This window comes from Schistocerca americana, chromosome 2 (assembly GCF_021461395.2).
Source record: "Schistocerca americana isolate TAMUIC-IGC-003095 chromosome 2, iqSchAmer2.1, whole genome shotgun sequence".
NCBI classification, from domain to species: domain Eukaryota; kingdom Metazoa; phylum Arthropoda; class Insecta; order Orthoptera; family Acrididae; genus Schistocerca; species Schistocerca americana.
Window position 1 is genome coordinate 985,348,874 of NC_060120.1, and position 23,182 is coordinate 985,372,055.

Sequence of the window (23,182 nt, forward strand, 5' to 3'; positions counted from 1 at the left end):
GACGATCGTAGAGATGCTGGATGTAGTCCTGTGGAACGGCTTGCCATGCCATTTCCACCTGGCGCCTCAGTTGGACCAGCGTTCGTGCTGGACGTGCAGACCGCGTGAGACGACGCTTCATCCAGTCCCAAACATGCTCAATGGGGGACAGATCCGGAGATCTTGCTGGCCAGGGTAGTTGACTTACACCTTCTAGAGCACGTTGGGTGGCACGGGATACATGCGGACGTGCATTGTCCTGTTGGAACAGCAAGTTCCCTTGCCGGTCTAGGAATGGTAGAACGATGGGTTCGATGACGGTTTGGATGTACCGTGCACTATTCAGTGTCCCCTCGACGATCACCAGTGGTGTACGGCCAGTGTGGGAGATCGCTCCCCACACCATGATGCCGGGTGTTGGCCCTGTGTGCCTCGGTCGTATGCAGTCCTGATTGTGGCGCTCACCTGCACGGCGCCAAACACGCATACGACCATCATTGGCACCAAGGCAGAAGCGACTCTCATCGCTGAAGACGACACGTCTCCATTCGTCCCTCCATTCACGCCTGTCGCGACACCACTGGAGGCGGGCTGCACGATGTTGGGGCGTGAGCGGAAGACGACCTAACGGTGTGCGGGACCGTAACTCAGCTTCATGGAGACGGTTGTGAATGGTCCTCGCCGATACCCCAGGAGCAACAGTGTCCCTAATTTGCTGGGAAGTGGCGGTGCGGTCCCCTACGGCGCTGCGTAGGATCCTACGGTCTTGGCGTGCATCCGTGCGTCGCTGCGGTCCGGTCCCAGGTCGACGGGCACGTGCACCTTCCACCGACCACTGGCGACAACATCGATGTACTGTGGAGACCTCACGCCCCACGTGTTGAGCAATTCGGCGGTACGTCCACCCGGCCTCCCGCATGCCCACTATACGCCCTCGCTCAAAGTCCGTCAACTGCACATACGGTTCACGTCCACGCTGTCGCGGCATGCTACCAGTGTTAAAGACTGCGATGGAGCTCCGTATGCCACGGCAAACTGGCTGACACTGACGGCGGCGGTGCACAAATGCTGCGCAGCTAGCGCCATTCGACGGCCAACACCGCAGTTCCTGGTGTGTCCGCTGTGCCGTGCGTGTGATCATTGCTTGTATAGCCCTCTCGCAGTGTCCGGAGCAAGTATGGTGGGTCTGACACACCGGTGTCAATGTGTTCTTTTATCCATTTCCAGGAGTATATATATATATATATATATATATATATATATATATATATATATATATATATATATATATAGGGTGAGTCACCTAACATTACCGCTGGATATATTTCGTAAACCACACTGGTTAATACAAACCATAAAAAAATGCACGGAAGCATGTTTTTTAACACAAACATACGTTTTTTTAAATGGAACCCCGTTAGTTTTGTTAGCACATCTGAACATATAAACAAATAAGTAATCAGTGCCGTTTGTTGCATTGTAAAATGTTAATTACATCCGGAGATATTGTAACCTAAAGTTGACGCTTGAGTACCACTCCTCCGCTGTTCGATCGTGTGTATCGGAGAGCACCGAATTACGAATTACGTAGGGATCCAAAGGGAACGGTGATAGACCTTAGGTACGGAAGAGACTGGAACAACACATTACGACCACATGCTAACACCTTTTTATTGGTCTTTTTCACTGACGCACGTGTACATTACCATGAGGGGTGAGGTACACGTACACACGTGGTTTCCGTTTTCAATTACGGAGTGGAATAGAGTGTGTCCCGACATGTCAGGCCAATAGATGTTCAATGTGGTGGCGATCATTTGCTGTACACAATTGCAATCTCTGGCGTAATGAACGTCGTACAAGCCGCAGAACATCTGGTGTAATGTCGCCGCAGGCTCCCACAATACGTTGTTTCATATCCTCTGGGGTTGTAGGCACATCACGATACACATTCTCCTTTAACGTACCCCACAGAAAGAAGTCCAGAGGTGTAAGATCAGGAGAACGGGATGGCCAATTTATGCGTCCTCCACGTCCTATGAAACGCCCGTCGAACATCTTGTCAAGGGTCAGCCTAGTGTTAATTGCGGAATGTGCAGGTGCACCATCATGCTGATACTACATACGTCGACGCGTTTCCAGTGGGACATTTTCGAGCAACGTTGGCAGATCATTCTGTAGAAACGCGATGTATGTTGCAGCTGTTTGGGCCCCTGAACGTCGGAGGTTTCAAGCGTCAACTTTAGGTTACAATATCTCCGGATGTAATTAACATTTTCCAACGCAAAAAACGGCACTGATTACGTATTTGTTTATATGTTCAGATGTGCTAACAAAACTAACGTGGTTCCATTTAAAAAAACGTAGGTTTGTGTTAAAAAACATACTTCCGTGCTTTTTGTATGGTTTGTGTTAAACAATTACACTAGCCCCTTTCCTCACGTTCGGTCTGTGGAATCGGTTTGTCAGTATTTGATGTGGTTTACGAAATATATCCAGCGGTAACGTTAGGTGACTCACCCTGTATAGATATAGGGTGTTACAAAAGGGTACGGCCAAACTTTCAGGAAACATTCCTCACACACAAAGAAAGAAAATATGTTATGTGGACATGTGTCCGGAAACGCTTACCTTCCATGTTAGAGCTCATTTTATTACTTCTCTTCAAATCACATTAATCATGGAATGGAAACACACAGCAACAGAACGTACCAGCGTGACTTCAAACACTTTGTTACAGGAAATATTCAAAATGTCCTCCGTTAGCGAGGATACATGCATCCACCCTCCGTCGCATGAAATCCCTGATGCGCTGGTGCAGCCCTGGAGAATGGCGTATTGTATCACAGCCGTCCACAATACGAGCGCGAAGAGTCTCTACATTTGGTACCGGGGTTGCGTAGACAAGAGCTTTCAAATGCCCCCATAAATGAAAGTCAAGAGGGTTGAGGTCAGGAGAGCGTGGAGGCCATGGAATTCGTCCGCCTCTACCAATCCATCTGTCACCGAATCTGTTGTTGAGAAGCGTACGAACACTTCGATTAAAATGTGCAGGAGCTCCATCGTTCATGAACCACATGTTGTGTCGTACTTGTAAAGGCACATGTTCTAGCAGCACAGGTAGAGTATCCCGTATGAAATCATGATAACGTGCTCCATTGAGCGTAGGTGGAAGAGCATGGGGCCCAATCAAGACATCACCAACAATGCCTGCCCAAACGTTCACAGAAAATCCGTGTTGATGACGTGATTGCACAATTGCGTGCCGATTCTCGTCAGCCCACACATGTTGATTGTGAACATTTACAAGCTGATCACGTTGGAATGAAGCCTCATCCGTAAAGAGAACATTTGCACTGAAATGAGAATTGACACATTGTTGGATGAACCATTCGCAGAATTGTACCCGTGGAGGCCAATCAGCTGCTGATAGTTCCTGCACACGCTGTACATGGTACGGAAACAACTGGTTCTCCCGTAGCACTCTGCATACTGTGACGTTGTCAACGTTATCTTCTACAGCAGCAACTTCTCTGACGCTGACATTAGGGTTATCGTCAACTGCACGAAGAATTGCCTCGTCCATTGTAGGTGTCCTCGTCGTTCTAGGTCTTCCCCAGTCGCGAGTCATAGGCTGGAATGTTCCGTGATCCCTAAGACGCCGATCAATTGCTTCGAGCGTCTTCCTGTCGGGACACCTTCGTTCTGGAAATCTGCCTCGATACAAACGTACCGCGCCATGGCTATTGCCCCGTGCTAATCCATACATCAAATGGGCATCTGCCAACTCCGCATTGCACCGACTGCATAACCACGTTCTTCATAAACACTAACCTGTTAATGCTACGTACTGATGTGCTTGATGCTAGTACTGTAGAGAAATGAGTCGCATGTCAACACAAGCACCGAAGTCAACATTACCTTCCTACAACTGGGCCAACCGGCGGTGAGTCGAGGAAGTACAGTGAAGTACAGTACATACTGACGAAACTAAAATGAGCTCTAACATGGAAATTAAGCGTTTCCGGACACATGTCCACATAACATCTTTTCTTTATTTGTGTGTGAGGAATGTTTCCTGAAAGTTCGGCCGTACCTTTTTGTAACACCCTGTGTATATAGAGAAGAATAAAGTCTCTCTAATTAATTAAAATAAGAAGTATATTAATGCGAATGAAAGGAAGACTGCCAATTTTACTGCCATGAAAACCAAGATGAATCTGAACGAATTGAAAAGAGAGACCCCTAACCAAGAAATAATTCGAAATTTGAGGAACAGACAACGGATTTCTATACCATAGCATTTTTTATTACTTAGAGGAATTGGCTATTTCTTTTAATAAATATCAAGTATTTGGTTGGCTGACTCTATCTGAAACCCTATATTGGGTGATGATATAAAACACTGTCACATACCTGATTAAAAATGCTATGAAGGCTTCAGGTGATAATGGTTTTCAGAAATATATGTATCTGAAGAGCTTTGTAAGAAATAAGCGTGACTCGGCAAAATGAAAGACTAAACACTCCGTGGAAGAAAGATGGATTTACTTTATTAAGAAAACCGAAAATCCTGAACGCAAATGCCAACTGCTAGAATTATGCGAGTGTTTGTTTTCTATTCCCGCTCACAACACCACTGTGGAAAGAGTAGTTTCGCTGATGTCGGCCCAGTGGATTTATGAAAGAACTTGTCTGCTGCTTGGAATCAATGTTACAGTACCAGTTTGACTACTAGCTGACTTCAACAGGTTTTATAAATAAGTGAAAGAGAAAAAAAGACTTGCTGAAAAGGGTAAAATCTTCCTAAAAATGTAGTGTACCAACTACTTCTGCTGCAATAAGTTTCATATAATTCGTTCTAAATAAAAATTAATTATATTGAATACGAGGGTGAGTCAAATAAAACCTTAAATATTATTTTAAATATTATTTATTGTGCAAAAGTGGTACAAAGCTGTATCACTTTTCAACATAATCTCCCCCACGCTCAATGTAAGTCCTCCAGCGCTTACAAAGTGCATAAATTCCTTTAGAAAAAAATTCTTTTGGTAGTCCGCGCAACCACTCATGCACCGCGTGGCGTACCTCTTCATCAGAACGAAACTTCTTTCGTCCCAATGCGTCTTTGAGTGGTCCAGACATATGGAAATCACTTGGGGGAAGGTCTGGTGAGTATGGTGGATGAGGAAGACACTCAAAATGCAGATCTGTGATTGTTGCAACTGTTGTACGGGCAGTGTGGGGCCTTGCATTGTCATGTTACAAAAGGACACCTACTGACAGCAATCCACGTCGCTTTGATTTGATTTCAGGCCGCAGACGATTTTTTAGGAGATCTGTGTATGATGCACTGGTGACAGTGGTCCCTCTAGGCATGTAATGCTCCAAGATGACGCCTTTTTCGTCCCAAAAGAGAGCATAACTTTCCCTGCTGATGGTTTTGTTCGAAACTTCTTTGATTTTGGTGATGAGGAATGGCGCCATTTCTTGCTCGCTATCTTCGTTTCCGGTTGGTGGAAGTGAACCCAGGTTTCGTCCCCAGTAACGATTCTTGCAAGGAAGCCATCACCTTCTCGTTCAAAGCGCCGAAGAAGTTCTTCACAAGCATCAACACGTCGTTCTCTCAGTTCAGGAGCCAGCTGCCGTGGCACCCATCTTGCAGACACTTTGTGAAACTGGAGCACATCAAGCACAGTGTGGTGTGCTGACCCATGACTAATCTGTAAACATGGTGCAATGTCATTCAGTGTCACTCGGCGGTTTTCCTTCACTATGGCTTCAACTGCTGCAATGTTCTGTGGAGCCACCTGGACGAGGAGCAGCTTCCACTGAAGTCACACTATTTGCGAACTTCCTATTCCATTCGTAGACTTGCTACTGTGACAGACATGTATCACCGTACTGAACCTTCATTCGTCGATGAATTTCAATAGGTTTCACACCTTCACTACGCAAAAACCGAATAACAGAACGCTGTTCTTCCCTGGTGCAAGTCGCAAGTGGGGTGGCCATCTTTATACAGACACTGCGACGGTATGTGTGCATCTGCACTATGCGGCCACCTACAGGCCATTCTGCACGCTGTTTGTAGCACGCTTACCAACTTACAGCATAACGGCGCGAAATTTCGATTTGTTATTACAAATTTAAGGTTTTCATTTGACTCACTCTCGTACATTTTTACTTCATTTCTGCACCCCCATCTCAGAGTGTCCCGGCTAGAAGTGGCAATCCTAGCTCTAGATGTCGTGGAAATGAAATTCTTCCCCACTCCCCTCCCCAACAGTAAACTTGCGTTAAAAATAGTAATTCACAGTTCAAATTTGGGACGATTCCGAGCGCCGCGTTTCGGTATGCTGGAAGCACAAAGCAGTCTCATGTAATCCGCTTTTGCTTAAGCCTGGAATAATAGTAAGGGAGCAATACCTATGATAACTGTACTGTAAATAATAAACTGTAAATAAACGTTTTTACGGGTGGTGATGTTCTTAAACAAGCAAGGATTGTGCTCATGACCGGGAGCAGTATGAAGGAAGATTGATATGATGTTAAATTAAAAAATACTAGAATAGTGCTAACATAGTGAAGTAAAAACTGTGATTTAAGGAAGTTTTGTCCCCGTTATGTAGGAAAAGTTGAGCCGGACTTGCAACGGTAGACAGTAACAGTATCTAAAGGCAACATGGCGCATGCAAATAAACATTAAACCGTGTCACTTACCGGGATCTAGTAGTAAGGAAAGGACTCGACTTTTTCAAGGACCTTGTTACTCTTCACTGGGTATAGTGGATCTCGGTGCACGTAAAACCACGATGAAAGGAAGCACACGGTAAACAACGTTCGTAACACACGTATGGTCGTACAGCATGCCGCACCGCTCAACTGTGGTACCGTGCTGATTGTTGCGCATGCACTCATGTACGAGCCAGCATTCTTGCCGCCAAACGGAAGTAGGAATACTGTGAATTTAAAAATACGAAGCGAACTTCACAGAGATACTTATGCAAGTGCATACTGAGGAAATTTGTAGAGAAAGGAATAAACGTATCCTCACTAAAAGCTGATGTGTTAACACAAAAGGAGAAATCTGAGACAGCCCAGACCTCGGATTACCGAATGAAATGATGGTGAAATAGAGGAGTACTTAGTATATATAGTAAGATATATATAATAAGATATGGTTATATATAATAAGATGTGATTATGTATAATAAGATGTGATTTCTGTTAAAAGATTTGTTTCATGTGAACTATTGTTTGAGAAAGAGGTGGACATTATTCATAAGCATGGCGTCCCATGGGGAGTCGCTGGTACGAAAAACAACGCTTTGAAGGGATTTATGCGGATGGATCAAAGAGCTGTCCAATTACCCAACCTATTCCTAATTCATCCTACGAATGCAACATCAAATTAGTCATCCGAAGAGAACATAGACCTATGTAGGAATCTTGTATTTTTTTCTTGTTTCCGTTTCAGATTCAAGGAACTGTAACTATTTTACTGAAAAACAGTTGTTTTATTGTACTATTGAAATACGGATGTATAAAATATGTACAAAGGGAGAAATCAACTTGTATAAAAGTAGCGTGATAAGATATAGGTTATGCGATGTAATGAGATAAGTTAGAATGATTTTTTTGTGTGTAAAGACAATATTGTGTGTGTTACTATAGCTGAAAGAGCAAAACAAAAGATCATTTCGTATTACTGTAAAAACTACTATGTGAAAGAACCATGTACGACGCCATCGAACGCCAAAACAAAGGGACAATACTGTTATGAATAATAAGATTTGAAATATCCTTCAACACTCTGGCACAAGTGAAAGACAGTGAACCGTGGTACTACTCAATTCCTTAGAAAATCAAAAATTATCTCACAAGTTTGTGATTGTTTTACAATTTTAATTTGACTCAAAACAGACTTTGATATAAACTTCAATTCGGACATTTGCCCTCTTACTGATGCAATATACAAATTTTCAATTTAATTGAAGTATATAAACACGAATAAGAATCATATTTTGGGCCCGCAACCAAAATCATAGATAGTAGGCTCGGTGAAATAATCACTCATAAACAATCGTTCTTGTTTAACCATAGCTCAAAAGACTGGTAACACACTTCCAACCCAAAGCTACACAGCCACATAATAACACAACTTTATTAAAAAAAAAACAAAGATCTTAAAGCTTAATAAAACTTAACTGCCCACATGAAGGTCGACAGTGAAACATGCTTATACTATAAATGCAAAGTGCTCCAACCAAGGTCGCAAAACTAGCACACAAGAAAAATAACAAGTTGCACATTCATTAAAGATACACAAATGATTAACATAAGTGTTAAATAAGAATGGCTAGTAATAACTCACCAGCAAAATGACTTACAGAAACGCTAATGTTAACAATGTGGCCTCACTTAACTAACGGACATAATGACTCAGAATGATTCCCAAATTGCACTTAAGAGAACGGCGTTAAGGCCCACAGCAGTATTTGGAAGCAATAACGCTATTTTCGGGAGGCAATACGAGCGTTCACTCGCCACGGTTTGTGCACAGGCTCACTAGCAGGCGATATATATTTATATTTAGTCCGACCGGCCTTACAATGAGCGTTCCTGACAAACATCCATAACCGCACCGACGCCAGGGAACGAGTAGACTTAACAAATGACCTGCAGCACAAATAGACTGCAATGAAAACAAGGTCAAATCACAGCCACACTGGAATATACAATAAGCATTCCCCCAAATTCTTATGGAGCAATACTCTAACATTCCCGTCTCCCAGTAAATTAGGAGGAAACTTCCAGTTGCTTAAGGCACTTTCAACATTAAATAAACATACCAAATCCTGCTGTGGCAAATGATTAAACCATTAATTCCACGACTGCCGGGCGCGTACGCAACCGCAACCAGTCCCAAAGCAGTCAATACGTCCTAAAACAAGTTAAAATTTGCGTGAAAACCACTTAAAACACACACTCCGCAGATGATGAGAAACGAAATGACGAACATCAGCCTCCTTAAAATAGCCATTGTGGAACCAAGTTTAGAACCATCTCCGGTAGCTACCCATGCCACAACAAGTTTCAACAATCTTCTTAGTTAAACACAGAATAAGAGTCATACGTAACTTGGTGCTTGCAGATTACGAGCTGGGAAGCTGTTCAGCGTGAGACGACGAAGCCACCACAATTTTGCACGTCAAGGCGACCAGTGATCGGCACCGTACATCCGGCGCGACAAAAGACAAGGGCGGCGAACACGGCGAGGCCCATGCACCACGGTTAGGGAGGCAGGCTTGTTTTCAACTCAAGTTGGCTCGTTGAACGCCGACCTGAGACTCTTCCGTCACACGTTCACCCGGAAAACCGCCGGGGGGGGGGGGGGGGGAGGGGAGGGGGGGGGCAGTCAAAGACAGCAGGACAGCCGAATATCGGTATCAGCGATGCAAGTAGAACACCCTACGACCAGTCGCCACGGTTCAGACAGCATGTAACATTTTGTGAAGTGAATCATTGGGCTCTGCCCTGTGAGTATGAACTGCACAGACATCGCCAAAGGGGTCGCTAAACGTTACAATAAATAATTTCGGTGCCACGTGGAATATTATGTTCTCTGTGAAGAAACAGGACGCTAAGGTTGATCTTGTTTTGTCATATTCTGGTATCTTCAATTTTTTTAACGTTGGGCGGATGGGAGTATGTCCGTTCATCATTTTATAATAATCCTCAAGCGAAGAAATCGGTGTACAAAATTATTATTGCCCTATGGTATGTTTCACTGTAAAGAAGACGAAGGTGTTTAGCCGTTCTTCGACGCTGTAAAACAAAGAGAAAACATATTAATTCCTCGCTGGCCTAGACTTTGTCAAAATGGCCGTTGCTCAGTACGTGAAAATGGCTCTGAGCACTATGGGATTTAACTTCCAAGGTCATCAGTCCCCTAGAACTAAGAACTACTTAAACCTAACTAACCTAAGGACATCACACACATCCATGTCCGAAGCAGGATTCGAACCTGCGACCGTAGCGGTCACGCGGTTCCAGACTGTAGCGCCTAGAACCGCTCGGCCACCCCGGCCGTAGTGGTCGTGCAGTTCCAGACTGTAGTGCCTAGAACCGCTCGGCCATCCCGGCCTGCAGGACGTAAAAAGAGTGTAGTTCTCACCCTTTGCAAGACCTTTCAGTCTTTAACTTTCCGATTTCATGGTCAAAATATGAAAGGAATAATAGCTTTCTGCCGCGCGGGATTAGCCGAGCGGTCTTAGGCGCTGCAGTCATGGACTGAGCGGCTGATCCCGGCGGAGGTTCGAGTCCTCCCTTGGGCATGGGTGTGTGTGTGTGTGTGCTTAGGATAATTTAGGTTAAGTAGTGTGTAAGCTTAGGGACTCATGACCTTAGCAGTTAAGTCCCATACGATTTCACACAATAATAGCTTTCTCCAGGTCAGCTCACCAGAGAAGCCCTCTGCCTCCTGCACACCAGTCTGAATCGAGATAGGTATTTTTCTGTCTAGATCGTAAAACTAACCATAATCATGAAATATGGCACTACAAAATAACCCGTTCGTACCTCTCTCCCTAACGTAAATCCCTTTTGTGTGCCGTGACTGACGGTTCCATCGAGAATCACCCTCAAATTGCGGGCGAATCTGATTTTAAAAATTATTATTTTTCTCCCACTAAGCAGCCAACAATTTTTCTGTCCCCGTCAGTAAACGCAAGTCACACAGAAGGAGATTTTACACATTGTGCCTTACACCATCTACAGCACTTAAAACTTTGCGTGCGCAGAAGTGCTGCTCACTTAATTTCTTGAATAAATGCTTTCGAACATAGCGCAAAAAACATCGTTTGTGAGCAGTACTGAACGAAAAACATAATTACTCTCAATTCTGTCGTGGAAGGACCGTGGACACAAGCCCAGAGAAACACTCATAAATTACATACATTTATTTTCAAATTTCAATGACGTTGGCTCGCAGTGAACGGCATAGCCCCCAAATAAACAGCCCCTACGGCCTTGCTGACCTGACATTAACCCATGTCAGGTACAGGCAAAATTTAAAACACATATACATTAAAAATTACAAAACACACTGGAAAATAATCATTCAACACATTTAAAAGGAAACCTGCTTGACTTGGCGTGAAAATTATTTTAAACTAGCTGAGTAATAAAAGTTAATATTCACTAAAAAGATTATGCACAGGAGCACCAAACAGAAGTTTTTAACAGAAAATACGCTTTCTCTTAAGGCAGAATTTTAACGCATGCAACTTATGTAAAGTCAATTTTGGCTCAATACCATCGGTCGACATAGAGCCACAAGTCATTACAACCTGGCTGTAGTCTTTCGTAACAAGCCTTAAGCATCATAACCATTTAAATTCAAAATGAACTACAAAAAGATTAACGGTACTAAATCAAGTGGGCCAACGCAATAAGTACGTTTAAAAGCATAATGAATTTAAATAGTTTTACCTCTGTTCTTAAACCACCAAATTATTAAACCAATAAAAACCTTACGGCCAGTCAAATGCAGGAACTTCAAAGCGCAGATATACACCCTACCGTTTAGAGCGCAAATGAGCCCCTTACGCCAAAGCCAGTGGATCAGTATTTCCATGCAAACGTGACGCTCATGAAGCACAGAAGTGTTGCTTTTTTTCTCCATCATCAAAAATAACTCGGGAAGCATCCACAGCAGAGGCGACTAGAATGGGAAGTGGCTGAAAACTCCGTCTGGTGTTTCTGATCGCCGATGCGCAACACCAAAAAGACTCAGAGCATTTAGATACTTTTGACCACAGCCAAAAGTACTATAGGCTACACCCTTTACACAATTTTATTGGATAAATACTTTTGAACATGGCATAAAAAGTGTTCGGATACTTTTGAGCACGACGAAGATGGCTGATCTGAGATTACAATGGAACTGGTTGTTTAATTTTAATGGGCAGCAAAGTAATTTTGCATGTGGAAATACTGCAAGTTACACTCTTTACGACGCTCATCAGGATTCTCGCCAGTCATTTGACTCTTGGCTTAGGACAATATGACACACGTACCTTTTCCTTTGGACAAACAGGCATTACCAATTCTGAACTCAGTGACCTAGCATTTTTCGTATTCAAACAATCCCCAACATTTCCGCCTGTGAAAAGTACACTTGCATTTTTCTCGAGTTGGTGATATATAGAAAGCATAGAGATTGTGTAAGTATTGCCTCGCTGAGTAAGGGAAAATATAGGTAATAAAGCGAATCAAGAGTTCATAGAAGTCAGTCAGTTGCTGTCTTCTGCATGTGTGTAGTCGAGAGATGGTGCACGTTGGAATGCTGTGACATGTTCATTTTGTAATCTGATGGTGACGAAGAAGACTGCTACAGAGTTCATTAGTCTAGGTGAGCCATGTATGAGGCTTGCTAAAATCAGTGATAGTCTATAGTGGGTTTGTGAGCATTCAGCATTTAACTTAGAACTAATTAAACCTAACTAACCTAAGGACATCACACACATCCATGCACGAGGCAGGATTCGAACCCGGGATCGTAGCGGTCGCGCGGTTCTAGACTGAAGCGCCTGGAACCGCTCGGCCACACCGGCCGGCATGAATCTCTAACAGAAAACTATTTCACACCCTTCCTCTGTGTATTATGTCTCTTGATTCTATATTGAGTGCATACATTTTATCTCATAGACCGACGATTTCTGTAATAATTTTACTATGAGATGACACATGGACGCCTGTATCACTCTGGCAGGCGTGCATGGATATCTGAAGTAGTTATGCCGGCCATTTATTATTAAGCAAAAAATCCTGGTTGGCATCCTTGTGTGGCACAAATTTTTATTTTTCTATAGTAAACCACGCAGTTGATTTAATACCGTATTTGCAATTTGTGAATACATTTCTTAATATGGCTGGCGTCGTCAGCAGTGACAGCGCAACTTTATGCCCACAGTCACCGTGTAAAATTATTCCTGAAACTTGCAACATCATTTGCAGATGCCTGAAAAACTGTGGTATCATGTATCAATACCATCCTAGGGGTGCTACAGTTGGCAATGGAACCGCAAGTTTCTCTCCAACGCCGATAGCGGTCGTGCGCGATCTGACGGACCCAATGAGGCGCACCTGCTAAGTCACACCTTCAACAGATCGGTACCATGAACGCCCTCTGCCGCTGCAGTATAGGATGCCGGCGCAGCGAGGCAGCCCGTTGTGGTCTGCCACATCGCCACGTGACATTACGCACGTGACGCCGTCTAGTCGTGGCTCGAACACCGTAGTACGTACTAAGTACACCAAGACTCTTCTCTGTTGCTGTGGTAATAGCTGGACTCTACTTACTTGTATTGAGTCTTCGTTAATTAGGAGAAATAAAAGTTAAGTAAATCTTCTGTTTGTTTTGTTAACTAGTTCGCTGATCATTTTTGCTCCCATCCAGCTTTCCTACATTAACAGTTACTCCACCACTCTGTAACTTACCTTTCCATACCGCTGTGAACGAATTCGTACAGAACAGAAATACGAGTATATCATGGTGAAGCAGAATGGATAAAACGAATAATGTTAATGTAAACTTAATATATGCATGCATGAGCATAAAAAGCCCCCTATAAGTTTAAGAAAGATGTTTCAAGTTGGAAATAAAAAGACTAGAAATGGTTTTGGCCTACATCATTTAATAAGTACAGGAACAGATCATTTAATAAATACGGCAACAGATATACAAGAAGAGAAACATTTACCATGTGTTAAAAGTCTGAAAAACCCTACTTTTTGCTCTTCATAAAACACTACTAATAATGAAGCAAGTACGTTTTATGAATACAAACTGGTCGACAATTTTTGCCTCTTGGGTTTTATTTACGTTTCATTTTTTAAACTAAGTCTAAAACCTAATCCGTCAGTATTTCGATTTTTAGATTTCACTTCTGATAAGTAACAGAAATACTAAAAGATGAAAGCGTAAACAGGCAGTCGGAGGATTTTAATTAATAAAATATGTATCTGTTACTGCCTCTGTATGACACAGAAAAATTTATGAACTAGTTAAAAAAGAAATCAAGTGCTTCATTTTTTGCATCTCTATTGCTAAACTTCTCGCACGACATGTGCCAAAAACATCTGCAGTCTTTAAGCTTCTCCACAAATACTCATCCTGAAACACCTTGGAGGCTGTGAGGTGGTAATACCCAAGCAACTGCCCGACAAGGAAAATTGGTCTGTCGGTCGGCGTCCGCCAATGAATTTGAACTTGTGAGGACCCTCAAGACGTACTGTTAAGAGCACAGTGTCGTTGACACATTCTCTCTTTTGCATAGCATTTGTTGACCTGTGAGCCTTACCTTGTAGTATTTTTTGACATTAAACGTCTTTTCTGATGGCTGTAGAACTGTAGAGTCGTGCTGACAATGGCAGTTGCGAACACCCGGGTCCGCAGTCGTTCTGGAGTTAGAAGCTGAGATGGGCTGACTTAACGGTTGAAAATTGAGTCGTGATAAATGGACACATGTAAGTTAAGAAGAAAAGTACTTTTCAAGCAAGATTCGAGGGATATATTATTTGATACAAAATGGTTAATTAGGAAATGGGATAAATTCTAGTGTCCGATACCACTCGTCGGCTTTGACCAATGACGTCATACATAAGGCAAAGATGCTGCAATGGACAATCTATGAATGGAACAGATCATACTCCTAACCAAACGAATGTAGCATCCATTTAACGCGACTATTATTTACGCGCGAATTTCATTTGAACGAGTTGAAGATGACTGAAATAAATAAGGACACGAGAGCAATTACGAGTGCATGTATTATATTTTCCACACGTACTGCAAAAACGATGTAAATAATTAACCTTCGAATAGCTGGAATCGGTAACTAGAAGCAACCTACGTAGCAGGTCATTTCTAGTTACCGATTCCAATATTACTGGTTGTTGCGCAAAAATCTTGTAACATGTCAGAAACGTGCTTAAAAATTGATCTTGTTTGTGAACTACAGAATACGACTAGACTTTCAAAAAATTGAAATCTTTACACACATTACTGCACACGCAAAGAAGTAAAACGCAAAAATGACCAAATCTTGCAACCGATACTACACGAAAGTCACACCAGCTACAGTAGCTCCTAATAACACTCAGAAAATTCGACATACGAGGAGTGACAGTAAAAATAAGAGAAGTGTAGCAGAAACATCGAAAAGGAGAACATAAAAGTTGCTACATGAAAAGAGACTTACCGCATATGAAATTCCAAAGGAGCCAAAGATCGAGGCTGACAATAACGAAATAAGGACATAACAAGAAATAATAATGTTAGAAGCTCAAACTGTAACGAAAGAAGCAAAGTCCAGAATAACAAATGAAAAAAATAATAAGAAACACAAACTGCCAGGCACGAATGAGGTACCACGCAAATCAGTTCTTCCTTATCACCCACCCTCAATCAGACGCAAAATTTTAAAATAATAAAAAAAATGAAACCACGAGTCAATCACATAAACCCTCTGGCAAAGACACAGCAATACCCCTCGGCCCACCATTGTAACCAGAAAATATTGAAACAACAGAAAAATCTCCCTCCAGAGAAACCAAAAAAGTAGCACTCGCACAATACAGTAACACAGAAAAACACATCGTAACACAACGTAACACAAGAAAAAAGTCTCAGACCCACCAACACCTAACCAACAAAACGAGGCTTGTACATTTTGCTGACTACTTTCATAAATGCAAGAGATAAACAATAAGCTGTAGGAATACTCTTCCTCCAACTGTATTCATCTAAATGGCCTCATTTCCGGATGCGGAATTTTCGCAGTAAAAACAACTGACTCATCCATAACGAACAGCGTGAGGAATCGAGACCTTATAAATCACGACTACTTTCATTAACAAAAGATGCCGGAAACACATTACGAGATGAAAACAAAACAATCTACATAGAATTTTTAATATCCACGATTAACAAGTAAATCCAGAGAAATCATTTAACGTTCATCGACAGCAATCTGAGGAATAAAAAAATAACATCACACATTACATCATACGGGTGGTATCGGACACTAGAATTGACCCGAAAATTCAGTCGTGATAAATGGACACATGTAAGCTAAGGAGGAAAGTACTTTTCAAGCAAGATTCGAGGGGTGTATTATTTGATACAAAATGGTTAATTAGGAAATGTGAACTGGAGAATTTTTCGCGCTAAGCGGAGGTAAAGTTACGTGACTCGTGTGAATACCCGCTGTTAGCACGCAGAAAAATTTACAGGTGACGTTACTGTATTTATAATCTGATTAGTGCCGAACCATCATGAATAAACTCTGTTTTGGATTGTGAATTATGTCAGTGCGAATTATAAGAAAAAACACGCTTAAGTCAGTAGGCATGATCTTTGACTGTAGAGGACCCGTGTCATTAGTAGTTGTTAATTTTGTATGGCTGTTAATAAAAGATGTGTACTGGCAGTAGGGGACGTTTACATCCTTTATTGGACTTGATCTCTGCAAATTGGTTCCCTTCGAAAATTCTGAATCCCTTCAGATTAAGTGGACCATAGTACTAAAAGAAAGGAAGGGGAGCTTACTGTGTGCATCGTGCGGCGGAATGAGTATTTCAGAGGACAGCGACCTCCACAGGATATAATTAGCACGAACAGGAAACATCGTTATTATGTGGTATAAATACAGGGGCACTGACATCCACTTTCGCTTACAATTCACGCGTTATACACAACACGATGGACATTAGGGCGTAGGCTGGGAAACACTAGCATAGATCGCACGGAGCGATTGTTAGTATCATTCCTTTGGAAGATTCACACTCAACCAGCCCTCATTGCTACCAAGCAAAAAACGAGTGAAAAAAGCGCAATTTTATAATTAAACCTACAACCATTTGGCCAAAGCTAATGCAAGAGAAATCAAAAAAACGACGAATCCAAACGGATCTTGTTATCGCAATCGGAACAGAGAGAGAGAGAGAGAAAAGCCGTTCTGTGTCCTGGAGAGAGTTAGTGTTGAAATGTCGAGAGCCTATCTCCGCAGAAGAGTCGGCCAACATGTTACTTCCTTTCACGTACATCTCTGGAAATCCTCACGCAGAAAATCAGAGCAATTAAGGTTTATACCGAAGTTTACATACAGCAGTTTCTCCCATGCGACTTTCGCGAGTGGAACAGAGAAAGGGGAAGAAGATAGCGTGGCAGCAGACTTACTTTCCGTAAGGTTGTTTGCGATTTATAGGTGTAGAAGTAGATGTGGAACTAGAAAGCAGCCCACAAAAGTTTCACAATTGCTCACACGTTTCTCCGCAAACATTGATAAAAGCACTTCTAGAGAAGTTAGAACCATCGGAAGATCGTCTCTTAAACTTAACAGATGTACGGTGTAGGGTGATTCAATTGCCCCTACCTATGGGTTTTATGCAACCTGCAACATCATCGAATATGAAACACAAGATTTTCATATTCCCTAGCTCCCTGCGTGCATACTATTAGTCCTACAGACAAAATGTACTCGCCATTTTTGTACAAAATGTAATGTAGTTCAATTTTGTACTAAGATACGTTTTCGCTAGAGGCTGTAGTTTTTGAAATATTCAAGTAAAACGTATAAAAGTTATCTTCAAACGCGTTCCTCTTGGGTAACTCCATAACCGTGGCCACCACCGAAAACGCCTCCCAGTACAAAATTTAGCTACATTTAATTTCCTACAAACATGTCCCGTTCACTTTTAGTGTAAGTGTAACAGTTTGCTCAAGAGCGTTCGGAATAGGTACTATAACAACGACTAGACAGTAATAATCCCTCCAGACTTACCGCACAGCGATAGTCAGTATTAACTGTAACTCACTGTGGCATGTGATATTACTTACAAGGATCACATATCCAAACCTGTTGTTCACTTGACAATGAGGACACGCTCTAGACTAGCCGGTAGTACTAAATAAAGTACCTACTTTAAATAACAGCCTGGTAGAAATGATGGCTTTCTCTAAATTTATCGAGGCTATGGTGCCAACCCGCTAGAATTAACTGTTGCCGTTTTAAACCAGATAAACTTGAAGAACATCTCCATCACTGGGTAGATGACGCAACCCTGCTGCAAGAAGTCATAACCTCACTTGTTTAAGGCATTACCAGTATAAGGGACAGTCAAATGAAAAGGATACAGATGGGAACGAGGTATGTAAACTGTTTATTATTTCAAAAGTAATCCCCATAACAATACATTTATCCCACTGTGAGACAAGGCGGCGAGTTCCGAAATGGTTCGTTTAATTTGGCTTTAATTATTTGCTTGTTACATACATACGGAGTTATGCTAGTTTTGTTATTGGATTTCTGAAAAGTTTCTGTCACATTAAAAATGGAAAGCAACTATGCAGTAACTAAGAGATGCGTAGTAAACATTGTTGTAGGGTTTTGGAAAGCTCGTAGCAAAAAACGACGGTTTTCGAATACTAAGCGGATGCAAAGCAGGCATCACTGAGGAACGGATCCCCACACAGATCAGTCCCCCCTCTCCAGCACACGTGCGCGGACACACACGCACACACACACACACACACACGCACAAAACAATCGTCCTCATAGCCGTCTGGACATATAACCTTCCCATCTGTCTGAACTTTCTCGCGTAGTGACAAGAGGATTTCTATATGAACACCAGGTATTTATTTGCTCTGACTCTTTTTCAGTTCATTGATACTGCACTTTGTCTATGTGCCCGTGTAGCAGGTCTTCCTAATGAGTATACGGTACCAAAGCGAGCTTAATGCCAGGCCCCGAATTTAAACCAAATTTCAAGTTAATCACTAGCGTTCCTTTTAACTGTTATGCTCTCTATGCACGCCTTCAGACTCGACGTCAACTTTCATTGTCACAGACATTTCCATTTATGATTTTCGAACATTACTACCAGAGGTTATACAACGGGGAATGTGAGAATGAAATTTAATGTAGTTGTATATTCATTGGTTTCATCCTCAAAAACCCATTTATTTCACTTCAGTTCACTAAATTCTTTTTGTAGTTCTTCCATTTTTATGATTTCCTTACATTCTTTCTATTGGCCATCAAATGCTGCACACCTAAATTCACCTCACGAATCTAACATTCATATATTTCTTTAGCGTAAACTCAGACAAGAGCGGTGACAAGCTGCAAACGGGCCTTATAACATTCTTAACATGAAACTGTCTTTCTCGAATTTTCTTATCACTTCCATTGGGTTTTTGTAAAGTTTGTAGATTGCTCGTCTCTCTTTATACCTACGTCCCAGTTGTTTCAGAATTATGAAAATTGGTTCCCATCTTACATCCCCGAAGGTATTCCCTAAGTTCACAATTTTTTTGTTTGTTGTTCTGGTAAATGTAAATGTCGTGTGACTAGGGCCTCCCGTCGGGTAAACCGTTCGCCGGGTGTAAGTCTTTCGATTTGACGCCACTTCGGCGACTTGCGCTTCGATGGGGATGAAATGATGATGATTAGGACAACACAACTCTCAGTCACTGAGCGGAGAAAATCGCCGACCCAGCCGGGAATCGAATCCGGGCCCTTAGGATTGACATTCTGTCGCGCTGATCACTCAGCTACCGGGGGCGGACGTTATTCTGGTTGTCACTTTAAAAGCGTGACTTGTCCTTCTGTTCGTCTAATAAGTTTGACACTCCTTCGGGTGTGACCCTTTTGGTAACCTTATTTTAATGCTTTTTTTTTAAGGAATCTTGTCGCAAATCAAGCATTTCACTAGTTTTCAAACCAGCCCAAATAACCTCCTGCAGATTTCAGAATTCTGGAGGTACGTCAGCGATTCCTGGCGACTTGTCTAATTCCCCGTCACTGAATACCCTGTCAAACACTCCCGTATTATTGTCTTACTGCCTATCCTCACAACACTTCGGAATACGTCTTCACGCAATGGATGTTTCTTTTTACTTCTGACACTTGTAATTTATCTGCGCTATAATTCACTGTCGGAAAAAAATTGCAGCACCAAAAGAATAATTAAATAGAGTAATGATATTTGCGAATATATTTGCCTCGGTAACTTACTGAAGTGATTGACGTTGCAAGATCACAGGTTACTGTAAGCGCGAGGTAAGCCATTGAAAATGTGAAATGCTGGTACATTAATAACCAGTGTAACCTCCAGAATGTTGAATACAGGCACGTAAGCAGGAATCCATTGTGTTGTACAGGTACCGAATGTCAGTTTTTTGGATGTAGGTCCATGCTATTGCACTGTGTCGGTCAATACAGGGAAGTTCCCTATGCGCTCGATTGGAGACTGATCCCGTAATCGAGCAGGCCAAAAGAACTTGGTAACCCTCTGTAGAGCATATTGGGTTACAACATCGGTAAGTGGGCGAGCGTTGACCTACTGGAAAGCAGCCCTGGACTGATGTTCATGAATGGCAGCAAATCAGGTGAATCACTAGATTGACGTACACATTTGCAGTCGGGGGGCATGGGATAACCACGAGACTGCTCCTGCTCTCATACGAAATCGCAACCCAGACCATAACTGCAGGTTTAAGTCTAGTGTGACTAGAACACAAATAGGCTCGTTATAGGCGGCAACTGCCCTCCATCTAACCAACACAATGCCATCATTGGTACCGAAGCAGAACCAGCTTTCATAAGAAAGCACTTGACACCACTGAAATCGCAAAAGGCGGTAGTTTTTGGCCAGTGGAATGAACGCTAAAGGTCGTCTGGCTCGGAGCTGTCCTTGAAGTAACCGGTCTATTACAGTTAATTGTGTCACTGCGGTCCCAACTTCTCCTTAGATTGCTGCTGTGGATGCAGTATGACGCATCAGATCCATACCCCGAACACAATGGTCTTCCCTCTCGGTACTAACACGTTGCCGTCCGGAGCACATCCTTCTTGCGACGGTACATTATCATGACCGCTGCTGCCAGCAACCAAGTACAGTGGCTACATTTCTGCCAAGTATCTCTGCAGTGTCGCAAAAAGGACACCCAGCTTCTCTTAGCCCTATTGAATTATTGTTACGAAATAATACAGATTGTGTCTTCGGAAAAGAAGATAAAAGCATGTATGGAATTCGTTAAGTAGAAAACACTAAATCCAATTTATCTGCACTGTGTTTGAAGATCGTGAATAAGTGTCCTTTTCTGAGTAGAAATTTGAATTTTGCCACAAAGTCAATGGAAAGTGCTAGTTCATCTCTGACTTGGTGATATTGCACTAAAGTAATATGAACTGCGAAACCTCATATATTTTCAAATCCCAGGGACCCGACAGGCTCTCTTATCCTCGAAAAGGGATTACTTTCCTTATTACGCAAGTGTCTGAAGTGATCATAAATTACTCAGCAAATAATTTCAGATCATTGAGAATTTTAATATGCGACTGGTAGATAGTTGCACTCGCTGAGCTTGGTGTTAACAGTAATCCATGATCAGCCTAGTAACCGGAATACACTGATAGAGATAATCGCTGATTCAACTCCATTTGGAAGATAATTTTTGGAGTATTAACACCGTTCAGTGTCCACAATTCTACAGCTAGAGTGGAGTTAACCTATCTAAATATTAATATTACTAATCTTCGGATATATATACAGGGTGAGTCACCTAACGTTACCGCTGGATATATTTCGCAAACCACATCAAATACTGACGAATCGATCCCACAGACCGAACGTGAGGAGAGGGGCTAGTGTAACTGGTTAATACAAACCTTAAAAAAATGCACGGAAGTATGTTTTTTAACACAAACCTACGTTTTTTTAAATGGAACCCCGTTAGTTTTGTTAGCACATCTGAACATATAAAAAAATACGTAATCAGCGCCGTTTATTGCATTGTAAAATGTTAATTACATCCGGAGATATTGTAACCCAAAGTTGACGCTTGAGTACCACTCCTCCGCTGTTCGGTCGTGTGTATCGGAGAGCACCGAATTACGTAGGAATCCAAAGGGAACGGTGATGGACCTTAGGTACAGGAGAGACTGGAACAGCACATTACGTCCACATGCTAACACCTTTTTATTGGTCTTTTTCACTGACGCACATGCACATTACCATGAGGGGCGAGGTACACGTACACACGTGGTTTACACGTACACACGTGGTTTCCGTTTTCAATTACCTAAGGTCCATCACCGTTCCCTTTGGATCCCTACGTAATTCGGAGCTCTCCGATACACACGATCGAACAGCGGAGGAGTGGTACTCAAGCGTCAACTTTAGGTTACAATATCTCCGGATGTAATTAACATTTTACAATGCAACAAACGGCACTGATTACGTATTTGTTTATATGTTCAGATGTGCTAACAAAACTAACGGAGTTCCATTTAAAAAACGTAGGTTTGTGTTAAAAAACATACTTCCGTGCATTTTTTTATGGTTTGTATTAACCAATTACACTAGCCCTTCTCCTCACGTTCGGTCTGTGGAATCGATTCGTCAGTATTTGATGTGTTTTACGAAATATATCCAGCGGTAATGTTAGGTGACTCACCCTGTATATATATATATATATATATATATATATATATATATATATATATATATATATATATGTGTGTGTGTGTTGTTAGATGCGACCTCTGGAAAAAAGGTGGGGGAATTTTGTATTGCAAAACGAGCTACGTAAGATACGCTCGGCCACAGGATTACCTAGGCTACTATTCCATAGGATCCATATAAAACCCGACACAAGTGGCGCTGAGTGTGACAAGGCGTCAGAAAATATCCCAACCCTTAACTCAGAATTTCTTGGACGTTTTATTACGTTTTGGTAGTTCCAGTGCTGTTCTAAGGTGTGACTAAGATAATTGTTTGTACTGTTGTTACTGTAGTGCTCGTCCAACAGCATCGTTATTGTTGTTGTGGTCTTCAGTCCAAACACTGGGCTGATGCAACTCTCCAGACTACTGTGTCGTCTGCGAGCCTCTACTTCTCTACCTATTTGCTGCTCCTTTCATTCATCTGAACATACTGACTATAGTAGAGCTTTGATTTTCGTCTTTAATTTTATCCCCTCACAATGTATCCTTTCTTTCATAGGGAACTCGAAGCGAAGATTATTAAGTTTTCTTGAGGTCTGGGACATATTTTATGTGTTTCATATATCGTCAATACCAGGCAAAACAACATTCTCAAGGTTGTTTCTTCCAGCGGATCTCAG